Below are 13,027 nucleotides of genomic sequence, written 5' to 3'. Positions count from 1 at the left end.
AATTAGAATGCGAGAGAAAGCTAGCTAGAAATATAAAAAAGAAAGATAGCAAGAGGTTCTACAGGTACTTAAAAAGGAAAGAAGTAAATAAAGTGAATGTTGGTCCTCAAGATAGAGTTTGGGGATTTAGCAATGAAAAGGAAGGAAATGGAAGATAAACTGAAGAGATTTTTGGCATTCGTCATCACTGTAGAGAATATGAATCAGAATACAGCACAGAAAGAGGCCTTGCAGCCCATCGAGTCTGCACTAGCTCTTTCGAAGAGCAATCCAATTAATCCCGCTCTTCGGCTGTTTCCTTACATCCTTGCATTTTTTCCATTCAATTATTTATCCTTTTGAAATATACCACTGAATCTAAATAACATCCCAGAAATAATTGTGAATCAGGAGGTGAAAGGGAGGGAGGAACTTAAAACAATTACAATCACCAGGGAAAGAGTACTGAGAAAATTATTAGAACTAAAAGCTGACAAGTCCCCAAGCCTTGATGGACTTCGTCCGAGGGTTATAAATGAAGTAGCTGCTGAGATAGTAGATGCATTGGTTTTAATTTTCCAAAATACTCTAGATTCTGGAAAGGCCCCATCAGATTGGAAAATAGTGAATGTAACTACTCTATTCAAGACAGGAGGGAGACAGAATGCAGGAAACTACAGGCCAGTTAGCTTAACATCTGTCAGAGGGAAAATGCTGGAATCTGTTTTTAAAGAAGTTATAGCAGGGCACTTCGAAAACCTCAGTGTAGTCGGGCAGAGTCAACATGGCTTTGTGAAAGGGAATTTGTGTTTGGCTGGCTTATTGGAGTTCTTTGAGGAAGCAACATGGATGTAGGGGACTTGGATTTCCAGAAGGCATTTGACAAGATGCCACATCAAAGGTTACAACACAAAGTAGTGTAGGGGGTATCATATTAGCACAGACGGAGGATTGGCTAGCAAAGAGGAGGCATAAATGGGTATTTTTTGGGTTGGCAAGATGTAACAAATGGAGTGCAACAGGGATTAGTGCTGGGACCTCAACTATTTGCAATCTGTAATAATGACTTGGATGGCAGGACCGAATGTATGGCTGCTAAATTTGCTCATGACACAAAGGTAGGTGGGAAAGTAAGTTGTGAAGAGGACATAAGGAGTCTGCAAAGGGATATAGACAGGTTAAGTGAGCAGGCAAAAATTTGGCAGATGGAGCATAATGTGGGAAAATGTGAACTTGTTCACTTTGGCAGGAAGAATAGGAAAACAGCATATTATATAAATGGAGAGAGATTGCAGAACTCTTGGGGTACAGAAGGATCTAGGTGTCCTGGTACATGAATCTCAGAAAGTTAGTATGCAGGTACAGCGATTAGGAAGGCAAATAGAATGGTGTTGTTTCTTGCAAGGGGAATGGAATATAAAAGTAGGGATAGGTCTGACAGCATCTGTGGACAGAAAGCCAGAGTTAATGTTTTGATTCCGTATCACTCCTCTTCAGAGCTTGATTCATATGGACTTGAAATGTTAACTCTGTTTTTCTCTCCACAGATGCTGTTAGACCTGCTGAGTTTTTCCAGCACTTTTTGTTTTTGTTTCAGATTCCCAGCATCCGTAACATTTTGCATTTATAAAAATAGGGATGTCTTGCTACCGTTGTACAGGTGAAATCTCATCTGGAGTAGTGTACACAGTTCTGGTCTCCTGATTTAAGGAAGGACATATTTGCGTTAGAAGCAGTTTAGAGAAGGTTCCACTCAACTGATTCCTGGGATGAGAGTGTTATCCTATGAGGATAGGTTGGATCTGTATCCATTGGAGTCTAGGAGAATGAGAGGCAATCTTTTTGAAACATACAAAGGAGTCAAAGGTTATCAGGGGTAGGAACGAAAGTGGAGTTAAGGCCACAATCAGATCAGCCATGATCTTATTGAATGGTGGAGCAGGCTCGAGAGGCTGAGTGGCCTACTCCTGCTCTAAATTGGTATGTTCATATCACAAGCTGTGGCTTTACAGGAACATTATCAAACAAAATTTGACACATAGAGCAATATAAGGAGATATTAAGACATGTGACCAAACACTTGCTCACAGAGGGAGGCTTTAAGAACATCTTAAAGGAAGAAAGAGATGGAGAGATGTAGGGAGGTAATTCCAGAACCTATGTTTAAGAAAGCTAAAGGCACAGCTGCCAACAGTGGGCTGATTAAAATCAGTTACTCGCAAGAATCCAGGATTGGAGGAGTGAAGAAATCTCCGAGGGTCCGGAGAAGGTTACAGAGATAGGGATGGGCAAGACAGTGGAGGGATTTGAAAACTAGGATGATTGCAGGTCAGTAAACACACAGCTTTGATGGTTGTATGGGACTTGGTGTGAGTTAGGGCAACAGAATTTTGGATGAACTTCAGTTTATGGAGGGTAGAATGTGGGAGGCTGACGGGGAGAGTTTTGAATAGTCAAGTTTAGAAGTAACTAAGGCATGGATGATGGTTTCAGCTACAGAAGAGCTGAGGCAGAGGAGGAGTTGGGCAATGTTATGGATGTGGAAATAGGCAGTCTTAGTGATGGCGTGGCTATGTGGTGGAAGTTGATCTCAGGGTCAAATATAAAAACATGGTTGCAAACAGTCTGGGTTAGTCTTAGACAGTTGCCAGGGAGAGGGATGGAGTCAGTTGCTAGGGAATGAACATTGGAGCAGGGACTGAAAGTAGTGGCTTACTACATTATATCAGTTGGATGTCAGTGAGGAAATTCCTGTTTCTGAATGTTGTCGTTGTCGACAGCCTTCCATCTACAAAAGGCGATGGACTGGCAGCAAAAAATCTGCTTTGGGTGTGGATACGGTGCACCTTTGCTGATGGCTGAAGAGGTAAATCCTTGATATGCACGTTCTGTCACGAGTGCTGCACAAGAATCTACCAGGTGTCTTTGTGGATTGTTGTTTCTGGTGGTAGCATCTGTTGTCGAGCTGCTGTAGCCACTGGTCAGTGTGGTGGTGCATGCCAGCCTATAGGAGTGTCGCCATTTTCCTCTGTCATCAGCTAGTGACTCTCGTGTGCGATATTCAATGTTTAGGTTTGTCTTGTCACACTTGCAAGCATCCTTGAAGCGGAGCTTTGGGTGTCCTACTGATCGTCTGGCTCCAGGTACCTCACCATACAGAAAGTCCTTGGGTATGCGACCATCTTCCAGCCTGTGGTTGTGCCTTAGCCAATGAAGCTGCCTTTGTTTGATGAGCACTAACAAATGGGGAGCTCTGCCTTTGCTGCATTAATGATTTTGTCCTGCCAGGACATACCCATAATGCACTGCAGACAGTCCGGATGGAAATTGTTGAACTTCTTTTCTTGATAGCTGTAAGTCGTTCATGTTTCACAGCCATACAGCAAGGTGCTGAGAACACAGGCCTCATAAACCTGCATCTTGGTCATAGTAAGCTAGATGTTCCATGTGTGTTCTGTGAGTCAGCCAAAGATAATAGCTGCTTTCCCTTTGCATGTATCTAGTTCTGTATCAAGGGACAGATCTTCAGTCACTGGAGCCAAGTTAGTGGAATTTGCTAACCACTTCCAGTGGGTGTTCTTTAGTGAGCTCAGAATTGGTGATGTAACACCTTGCCCCAGGATCATGGTTTCCTTGGGATGCTTGTAGTCAGAACAAGTTGCCAGTGTCTTTTGTCTGCTCACTCATCCATGACAGGAAACTGTGGGAGAGCATCAAACGTGGACTTAGAGATGTCCATCCTACAGGAGCACAGCTCACAATAGTGTTCAGCCCAGCAGGACATCTGTTTATTTCTGTTGGTGTGTACATCACCATCTGCCAACTTCAGGGGGCAACTTTGGTGATGGTGGGACCAACTGCTCTCTTGATTCCTTCCTACATAACTCATAGATTTCCATTATCACAGACAGTTTGGATCAAATTATATCAAGAAATCCAGTGTTTATTTGCGCAGTATCCCTCTACCTTTTACACAACTCACTTGGCTACTTTCAGGTCATGCAGTGTTTTAGCTGTTGGGTTTATGTTCTGCATCATGCATGTTTTGTTTTTGCATCAACAACAGATGTCATCTCAGCTGCAAAGGTCTCAAACCAGTCCTTGTTGTGAGTTCTGTCTTTTTCAAATGATGCTTCATAGATGATTGTGCTCAGTAACTTCCAAGCTTCATCGATACTAGCATTGGCACTTACTGCTAAACTTTTGGTGAGTAGCAGTCATTCTAGGGATAGTGCAAGGTGCTGGTATTTGGCATCATTACTTGTGTAAGGGATGTTGATGCATGGTGAGCCATCGTATTTGAAACTGCAAAACTATTGGGGTGCACCTTCACTCTGCTGCTGACAAGAGAGTGATCGGTGTCGAAATCCTCACTCTGGTAGAACACTGGGCAGATCGCGCTTTCTGATGACCAGGTTTAGTTGGTGCTAATCTCTAGACATTGGGTGATGCCATGATACTTTGTGGCAAGGCCTGCCTTGAAAGAAGGTGCTGGTGACGCAGAGATCATTCCGGGCACAAAGCTTAAGAAGGCATTGTCTGTTTATCATTGACCTTGTCCACCCCATGACAACGGAGGCATGTTGGCCATGAATCTCCCACTGCTCTAACACACGTGTTGAAGTCACCCAGGATAAATAGCCTCTCGCCATTTGGAATGTTTCTCAGAACATTGCCTAGAGAGACGTAGAAATGCTCTTTGTCTATGATGCTGGCATACAGCATTGGTATGTAGGCGCATATGATGTTGACTGTGCCTCCATCAGATGATAGCAATAGAGTGATGAGATGCTTCGAGTTTGCTAGTGACAACTCAATTGATTGTGTCAACCAAATGCTCACTGAGAAGTCTACACCATGCTCACGATGGTCTACCATGCTCTTTCCAATAGGAGATGTAATTAGCCTCATGATTAGAGCCTGTGTCAGTTAATCTGGTTTCTTGTAGAGTAGCAATGTTGACACCAAACTTATGTAGATCATGGCCAATCAGTGCTGTCTCGCTTAACATTTGCTGTGGCGTGTTGGTCATTCTTCATGTCCTCACCTTTGGTTACCTTTCTTTATTTGCTGTGTGGCCTAGGCATGGTTTTAGGAGGTGCAGACATGTCTAGCATCTGTGCCCCCCACTCATTGACCTCGCAGGCTGGTATCCAGAGGAAAGACGAAAGCCCATATGTCCGGGGCCTAGTCAATTGCAGGAGTTGCGGGAAGGTGCTAACATGAGAGCAATACCAACCACCTAATGGCAATCCACTCTAGATTTTGTGGAGTTTACTCCTTTAGCTGTTGACTCTTCTTGTTTTTATTAATGTTGAAAGGTACCAGCCAGTAGGGTCCAGATCACCACAGACATAGAAGTGACCTTGTCCTCCATGTCTGGCATTCCCTGATCCCTCTGAGCAACCTGACCCCCATTTCTGGTGCCTGCCCAGTAATCCCCCTTGATAAGAGCCCCCACCTCAGCAGATTAAATTAATTTAAATCCACCTCCTCGACAATTTAACACCCGCAGTAAACCTACACCTCAATATTAACCCACCTCAGTAAGCCCCCATCACAGCACTAAAATCCCCTAAAAGATCTCACCACAGCACTAAAGCCCTCCATAATCCCTCAATGACCCCCTCACCACAGCTCTAACTTTCTCAAAAAAATGTTTGCCTCACCACAGCACTAAAAACCCAAATAAAGCCCACCACAGCAAAATCTCCTCAAAATAAAGTAATGAACCCATGTTGTAACAATAGTCACCCCGATAAGTCCCTCACTCAGTGCAACCATAAGGCTGGAAAACATGAGGCCTCCCCCAGCCACGAGGTCTAAGAGTGTCCCTTGCTGGACTCGAAGCACGAGGAGAGTAGCTACCTGAAGTGCTGGAGGCCAACCCCCCCTCCCACATTTCTGACTCCAAGGATATGCTCCCAGGGGCAATCCAACCCGGTAACTCACCATGCCTTCTATCCAGCCCTGTGCTCAGGCCCCGCACCACACAAGGCCTCCAGGAAAAACTCCATTTAAAAGTGACCCTCCCTCCTGTTCTCTGACTCTGTCCTGCTTGGTGATCCTCCCACTTACCACTTCTTTCCCACTTGCTGTCTCTTTCCCAATAGCCACTCCCCTCTCCTGGCCATCTCTTCCACTTGCTGACTCTTGGCCCATTAATGGTGTAGTTGGAGCAGCCTGCCATGGATCTTTGGCCCTTCAGCCATCTGCCATTACTGGAATTATTTCATGCACATTACATCATTCTAAAGCACAAGTTTATGCAATACAATGGTCAAGGTATGTTACTTTTTGCTCCTGAAAGTATGAGAGATCTTCTGGAAGATGTACCAATGTTAGATTCCTGTTTAGAACCATCTCTGGAATGAGCACTTGATAATACAGTGTTTATAAAATGTTTTTCTCAGTGATTGTATGGCCTAGTAGGTTACTGCACTGCCCTTGTATCTGTTGATATTAAGGCTAGACTGCAACAGTGACTACACTTCAAAATTACTTTATTGACTATGAAGTGCTTTTGGACTTCCCCTCTTAACATGATGAAAGAATGTCCCTTTGGAATGATTGTACAAGATATAAAACTAAGAGAACTTGGGAAGGATCAATCTGTTTCTGCTTATATCCACAGCACCAAGCTGACATAACTTGGCAGCTTCGTTCCCACTGGAAATGTGTTAGAACACTGGTTGATTAGCAGGCAGGGATCTGTCACAATGAGTGCATCCCAACCGCTAATGACAAAATCAGGCTGAAGCAATAGGAAATGTATACTATAGGACCCCAAACAGTCAGAGAGAAATAGAAGAGCAGATATGAAGGCTAGTTTCAGAGAAGCATAAAACTAACAGAGCGGTAATAGTGGGGGATTTCAACTTCCCCAACATTAACTGGGTTAGTCATAGTGTGATAGGTTTAGAGGGAGTGGAATTCTTAAAAAGCATCCAGGAGAGCTTTTTAAGCCAGTACTTAGAAGGCCTGACAAGAAGAGGGGAGGTAGGTGGGGGGTGGGGGGGGCGGGGGAAGGGGGGTAGCGTTTTGCAAATAGTGATCATAACTCCGTTAGATTCAAGGTTGTTGTGGAAAAGGACAAGAATGGGTCAGAAATCAGATTTCTAAATTGGGGAAAGGCCAATTTTAATATGATCAGATCTGATTTGGCCAGAGTGGACTGGGAGCAGCTCCTTTTAGGTAAATATATGTCAGAGCACCTGGGAGTCATTCAAGAAAGAAATAGGGAGAGTACAGGGCCAACATAATCCAGTAAAGGTAAAAGGTGGCACCAACAAATCCAGGGAACCCTGGATGTTGAGGGATATACAGGATTGGATAAAGAGAAAAAGGGAGGCTTATGGCAGATACTGAGAACTCAAAACAGCAGAAGTCCGGGAGAAGTATAGAATGTGTAGGGGTGGAACTTAAAAAGGAAATTAGGAGAGCAAAAAAGGGGCGTGGAAAAACATTGGTAGGTAAAGTAAAGGAAAATTCAAAGTTATTTTACAATTACATTAAGAGTAAGAGGATGACCAGGGAAAGAGTAGGGCCCATTAAGGACTGTAGTGGTAATTTGTGTGTGGAGCCGGAAGACGTAGACAGGGTTCTAAATGAATACTTTGTGTCGGTGTTCACAAGTGAGAAGGATGACGTGGGTATGGAAATCGGGCAGAAGGACTGTGATATAATTAAAGAAATTAGCATAGAAAGGGAGGAAGTTCTAAGTGGTCTGGCAGGCTTAAAAGTAGATAAATCTCCAGGCCCGGATGAAATGTATCCCAGGCTGTTGAGTAAGGCCAGGGAGAAGATAGCAGGGGCACTGAATTAAATTTCAATACCTCTCTGGCCACAGGAGAGGTGCCAGAGGATTGGAGGACTGCCATCGTGGTACCGTTATTCAAGAAGGGAGGAAGGGATAAATCAGGGCAGTCAGTCTAACCTCAGTGGTGGGGAAACTATTAGAAGCAATTCTGAGGGACAGAATTAATCGACACTTGGAGAGGCAGGGATTAATCAATGTATGCCATGGCATACAAAACTATGGGCCTAGTGCTGGAAAATGGGATTAGAATAGTTATGTACTTGTTTGACTGGCGCAGACTCGATGGGCCGAAGGGTCTTTTTCAGTGCTGTAGACCTCTATGACGCTATGAAATCTAGGACATTGAGTTGAGTGTAATAGTTTTTAAGTGGATTAATGATTTGAGCATATCAAGCATCTAGAACCATGGATCACTGTTGCAGGGACTGATTCCTTACTGTGTTAACCTGAAGGGAATATGTTTACAAACATCATCTGTTCTGATGATGCCACTTTCCAAAACAGTTCTTCTGATATGTCTTCCTTAACCGAGGTTTTCCACCCATGGTGGCTGACAGGGCCCTCAACCGTGTCTGGCCCATCTCCCGCACCTCTGCCCTCACACCTTCCTCTCCCTCCCAGAACCATGATAGGGTCCCCTTTGTCCTCACTTATCACCCCACCAGCCTCCATGTTCAAAGGATCATCCTCCGCCATTTCCTCCAACTCCAGCATGATGCCACCACCAAACACATCTCCCCCCCACCCCGGCGGCATTCCGCAGGGATCGTTCCCTCCGGGACACCCTGGTCCACTCCATTACCCCCTACACCTCAACCCCCTCCCACAGCACCTTCCCATGCAACCACAGAAGGTGCAACACCTGCCCCTTTACTTCCCCCTTCCTCACCGTCCAAGGGCCCAAACACTTCTTTCAAGTGAAGCAGTGCTTTACTTGTACTTCCCTCAGTTTAGTCTGCTGTATTCGCTGCTCCCAATGCGGTTTCCTCTACATTGGGTGACACCTTCGGTCTGTCCGCAAGCATAATCCAGATCTCTCTGTTGCTTGCCATTTCAACACACTACACAGCTCTCATGCCCACATGTCCGTCCTTGGCCTGGTGCAATGTTCCAGTGAAGCTCAACGCAAACTGGAGGAACAGCACCTCATCTTCCAACTAAACTCTTTACAGCCTTCCGGACTGAATATTGAGTTCAACAATTTCAGATCATGAACTCTCTCCTCCATCCCCACTCCCTTTCTGATCCCCCTTTTTCCAATAATTTATAATTTTTTTACAACTATAATTTTTTCTTTTCCTTCCTATTTTTAAATTTATTTCGATCTATTGTTTCATCTCCACCTTTTGGCTCTTTTCGATCCCTTCTCCCCACCCCACCTGTGCTAGGGCCACCTGCCACGAGCTTGTCCTGCTTGCTACCCTTAATGTCCCCATTAGCACATCCTTTAGATAATATCACCACCATCAACACCCCTTGTCCTTTTGTCTATGAAGTCTTTGGCAGTATCTTCTTGGCCTCCACCAATCACTGGCCCCCTATCGAGTTCTCCTGTCCCACCCCCTTCTACCAGCTTATATTTCATCTCATTTCTATATGTCTTAGTTCTGATGAAGGGTCATACGGACTTGAAACATCAACTGTATCCCTCTCCGCAGATGCTGTCAGACCTGCTGAGTTTTTCCAGGTATTTTTGTTTTTGTTCTTGAATTCTTCAAGCTGCACACGTTTTTGCTTTTACACAAGATCACTTTCTAGACCACTGCTATCCAATATATTGACCACATGTGGCTAATTGTGAATCCTGATGTGAGGAATGACATTGATTAGTAAGTCAAAAAGAATGATAGGCATCATCATTGGGCATTTCATTTCCGTATTAGTGGTTGCATGGCAAATGTCTTTGTGTGTTTGTTGTTATGATATTAAGGCAGAAAGTTGTGTATTGTTTGACTGTTGTGTGCTTTTTACTTCCATGGTTCCTACTTATTGATTACTTGTTAAAATTATAGAATGCTTACAGCACAGGAGGAGGCTATTCAGCCCATCATGTCAACGTCTGCAGGCACATATCATCTAGTCCCACGCCCCCACCTTTTCCCCGTAGACCTGCAAAAACTGTGCAGCATTGTATTGAGAGGAGAGCTGGCAGCATGGTTAGTTCAACCAGTGGCAATAACTGGTTCAGGCTAGCAGAAGAAAGCAAGCCCAACTAGTAACTCTAATAGATCACGTTATAGCAAAGGTCAGCAGCTCTAACCACTGTCTGGAGAGTGACCAGCATGGCTTGTACATGTGAATATTGTTGGCAAGCTTCTGAAGTTAAAGTAGTGCTCATTCCTGCTGATCAGAAACCTAGTAGCAGCATTGAGGTGCAATGTCTGACAGATTCATGGCAGAATTACAATCTTTCATGAAAGAGAAAGACAAGTTTCTCACTGAATGGTGCCAGATATTTAAATATATATATGAAATACATTTACTGTGCTGTGTTTTCTGCAAAAATAGTGCTTCTATAGCTACAACTGTGGCTAGTCAGCAATTTCTTTTGGACAACACTGTTCTGGTGATGGTAACAAGTTTAGTATGTTGTACAGAATTTATTTTAACCATTTTATTCTAAACAATTTAATTGTAAGTTGTGTTTTCTGTTCACTCCCAAAACACACAACCAGAATTAGCACTGTACAATTATATACCGTAACTCCACCTTCAGCTGCTTAGAAAGTTAGATTTTCTGGTTTATGTTTTACAGAATAAGTAAGTACGGTCATTGTTCTGAATTAGGTGCGATAACTGACTGAGAATCTCCTTCCCATGTTTGTTTATGAAATCCTATAAAAGAGCAGATTTGTTTTGAAGCTGCAGCCAAATTGCTGACATAAAACAGGTATCAAGAGTGCAGAAAATCTTAAATCAAGTTCATGCTCCAGCTCAATCTCGTCAGCCATGCAAAGCTTTAGTAGAATTTGGTCTCTTTGCAGATTCTTTATTTTTAAATTTGTTGTGACCATTTTGCATTTAAACATAAGGTTGTGTTAACTTCTGCGCTGATTTTGAAGATAATTGAGTTTTACTTTTCTCCCTCTTATATTACAGAAGTGAAATGTATGTGTGATGTGGAAAACGTGTTGGACTACTACACTGAAAGAAACCAAATCCCTTTGAAAAGTCAAGAAGGTATGAATATGCCTCTCCGTTGTAAAAGTGCTGATATTTATCAGTTGGAAAGGGAGTAAAAGCTTGTTGATTTCTTCTTGTTGCAGAAGTTCAGAGGGCCTTGAACTTCATTAGTGGCAGTAAAATTTCACATTAATTTAGTGAATGGGTTGACACAGTCCAAAGGTTTGCCCTGATGTGCACTTCAATCAGGAAATTTAAAAAAAAACTTGAATTTATAAAGCGCCTTCCATCAACTCAGAAGCCTCTGTTTTACAGCCACTGTTGCAATATCAGAAACACAGTAGCCAATTTGTCCACAGCAAGTCCCCACAATCATAAATGCGATAATGGCCAGATGATCTGTTCAGCAGATTTGGATGATTGATAAATCTGTGGGTGTGGCCAGAACACTAAGGAGAACTCCCCTTCACTTTTTGTTAAAAACACAGCCCTGAGATTTTGGATGGGACACGCCAGGATGTACTGAACATCTTGTCACACAGCTGCACATTGAGGAATTTAACTCAGTGTCACTAAGCCAAAAGTGGTCTCCAATGGTCCATAATGAGATTTATTTTCTAAATAAAATGTGAATTGTTCCAAATTGGAGCTGTTGGATTCATTTAATTTTGTTTCTTGGGGAAGGGGTAATGAAAAGCAAAATAAACCCAGCTGCTAGTTGAGCGAATCTGCTTCAAACTCTTTTTGGTGGCTATACCTTCAGCCTTTATGCCTCAAGTTTTTGAATTCCATTCCTAAAGCTCGCTATCTTTTCATGTCTCTCTCTCATTTTCTAAGATATTAAAACCCACCTCTTGGACCAAAATTTTTTTCAACTTCACAACGCTTCCCCCATCCATCTTATTACCTTTGGCTCGTTTTTGTCATTACTTCGGAAGCATTTTAGGCCATCGCTACATATTGAAGCTACTAGAGAAATGAGTTGTTGTAACTAATGCTTTGTACTGTGATATCATATCCCATTATCCTCAGCTGAATAATGTTCTTCATTTTAGTTAAATATCAGGGTTTTTGCTCATTTTCTGCCATTTTGGTTCAGGTACAAGTGTTACATTTAAAGGTTAATTATTTATGAATGATAAACCACCAGCTTTGTGTGGGTGTGTGTGTGGGTGTGCGCCTCTGTGTGTGGGCATATGTGTGCGTGTCTGTGTGCGGGCATGTGTAAGTGTGTGAGGTGCGTTTCTACTTGCCTCAGCAATATTTGTATTTATATAACTACAGAAATGCTTGGAATGTTTTAAGAATTGAAGAGTACTACCTTTTCCTTTGATATCATGGTAACCGGATTAAAATACCCACTTGTACCATTGACAAAATGATCCAAACCACAAGCGAGAGCGTATTCTGTGTCATGAGTCAGGCTGGTATTTTCTTCAGGTTTCCAGTGGATTTCAGTCACTTCTTTAGGTGTGATGGTTTGGGACTTGAGGGCTTCCAGGTACAATAATTAACCCCTGTAGGCAGGAACTTAAAGATTTTGGAATTCCTCGAAACAATAATGGGTCCAAGGTAGAAGGAGGTAAAGGACGTTGTTATGTTTTACTATGGGGCCGTTTTGCTTGCGATCTGGTTGCACGCTTATCTGTCAGCAGGTGGGTTGATAACAATGTACTGCAGACACAGAGACAAATATGAAATGAAGCACATGCTATTTATTTACATGGGCAACAGAGCATTAAAATGATGTGTGCTCCCCAGTAGGAACCTGTAAGTTTGCCTCTTCGAAACATTCAATCTCAACGGTTCTACAGGTATTTCCAAAGCAAGAGGAGTTCCTTCTACCTGTGGCATAGACTCCAAAGGGAATGTTTGACACATCTCTTCTTGTGGATCTGTTTCCTTTTCCTGAGGTGATCCATGTGTCTCCTGATTATCTGACCTTCAACCAATATGTGATAGGACAGGGGTCCTGTCACTGCACTGACTTCACCCGATAGCCTTTTGGGCCCATCTCCAAAATTCTTTGCAAAAACTGCTTCTCCAACAGTGAAGTTTCTTTCATGACTGTGTTAATTGTATTCATTTTTCTGGGCCTCCTGACTT

The 13,027-nt window shown here is 43.1% G+C and overlaps 1 protein-coding gene across 12 annotated transcripts in view; it reads left to right on the top strand.

The window, feature by feature from the left end:
- The window catches only part of LOC121287988 (inactive rhomboid protein 1-like), a 393,414-nt gene that overhangs the window by 81,853 nt on the left and 298,534 nt on the right, over positions 1–13,027 (top strand). For all 12 annotated transcript variants that reach the window (XM_041206186.1, XM_041206191.1, XM_041206172.1 and 9 more), the window contains one exon: positions 10,898–10,978. The gene's annotated coding sequence lies outside the window, so the exon portion shown is untranslated. The remainder of the gene's footprint in view (positions 1–10,897; positions 10,979–13,027) is intronic.

This window comes from Carcharodon carcharias, chromosome 15, assembly GCF_017639515.1.
Source record: "Carcharodon carcharias isolate sCarCar2 chromosome 15, sCarCar2.pri, whole genome shotgun sequence".
NCBI classification, from domain to species: domain Eukaryota; kingdom Metazoa; phylum Chordata; class Chondrichthyes; order Lamniformes; family Lamnidae; genus Carcharodon; species Carcharodon carcharias.
This window is presented reverse-complemented; position numbering and strand designations above follow the sequence as displayed.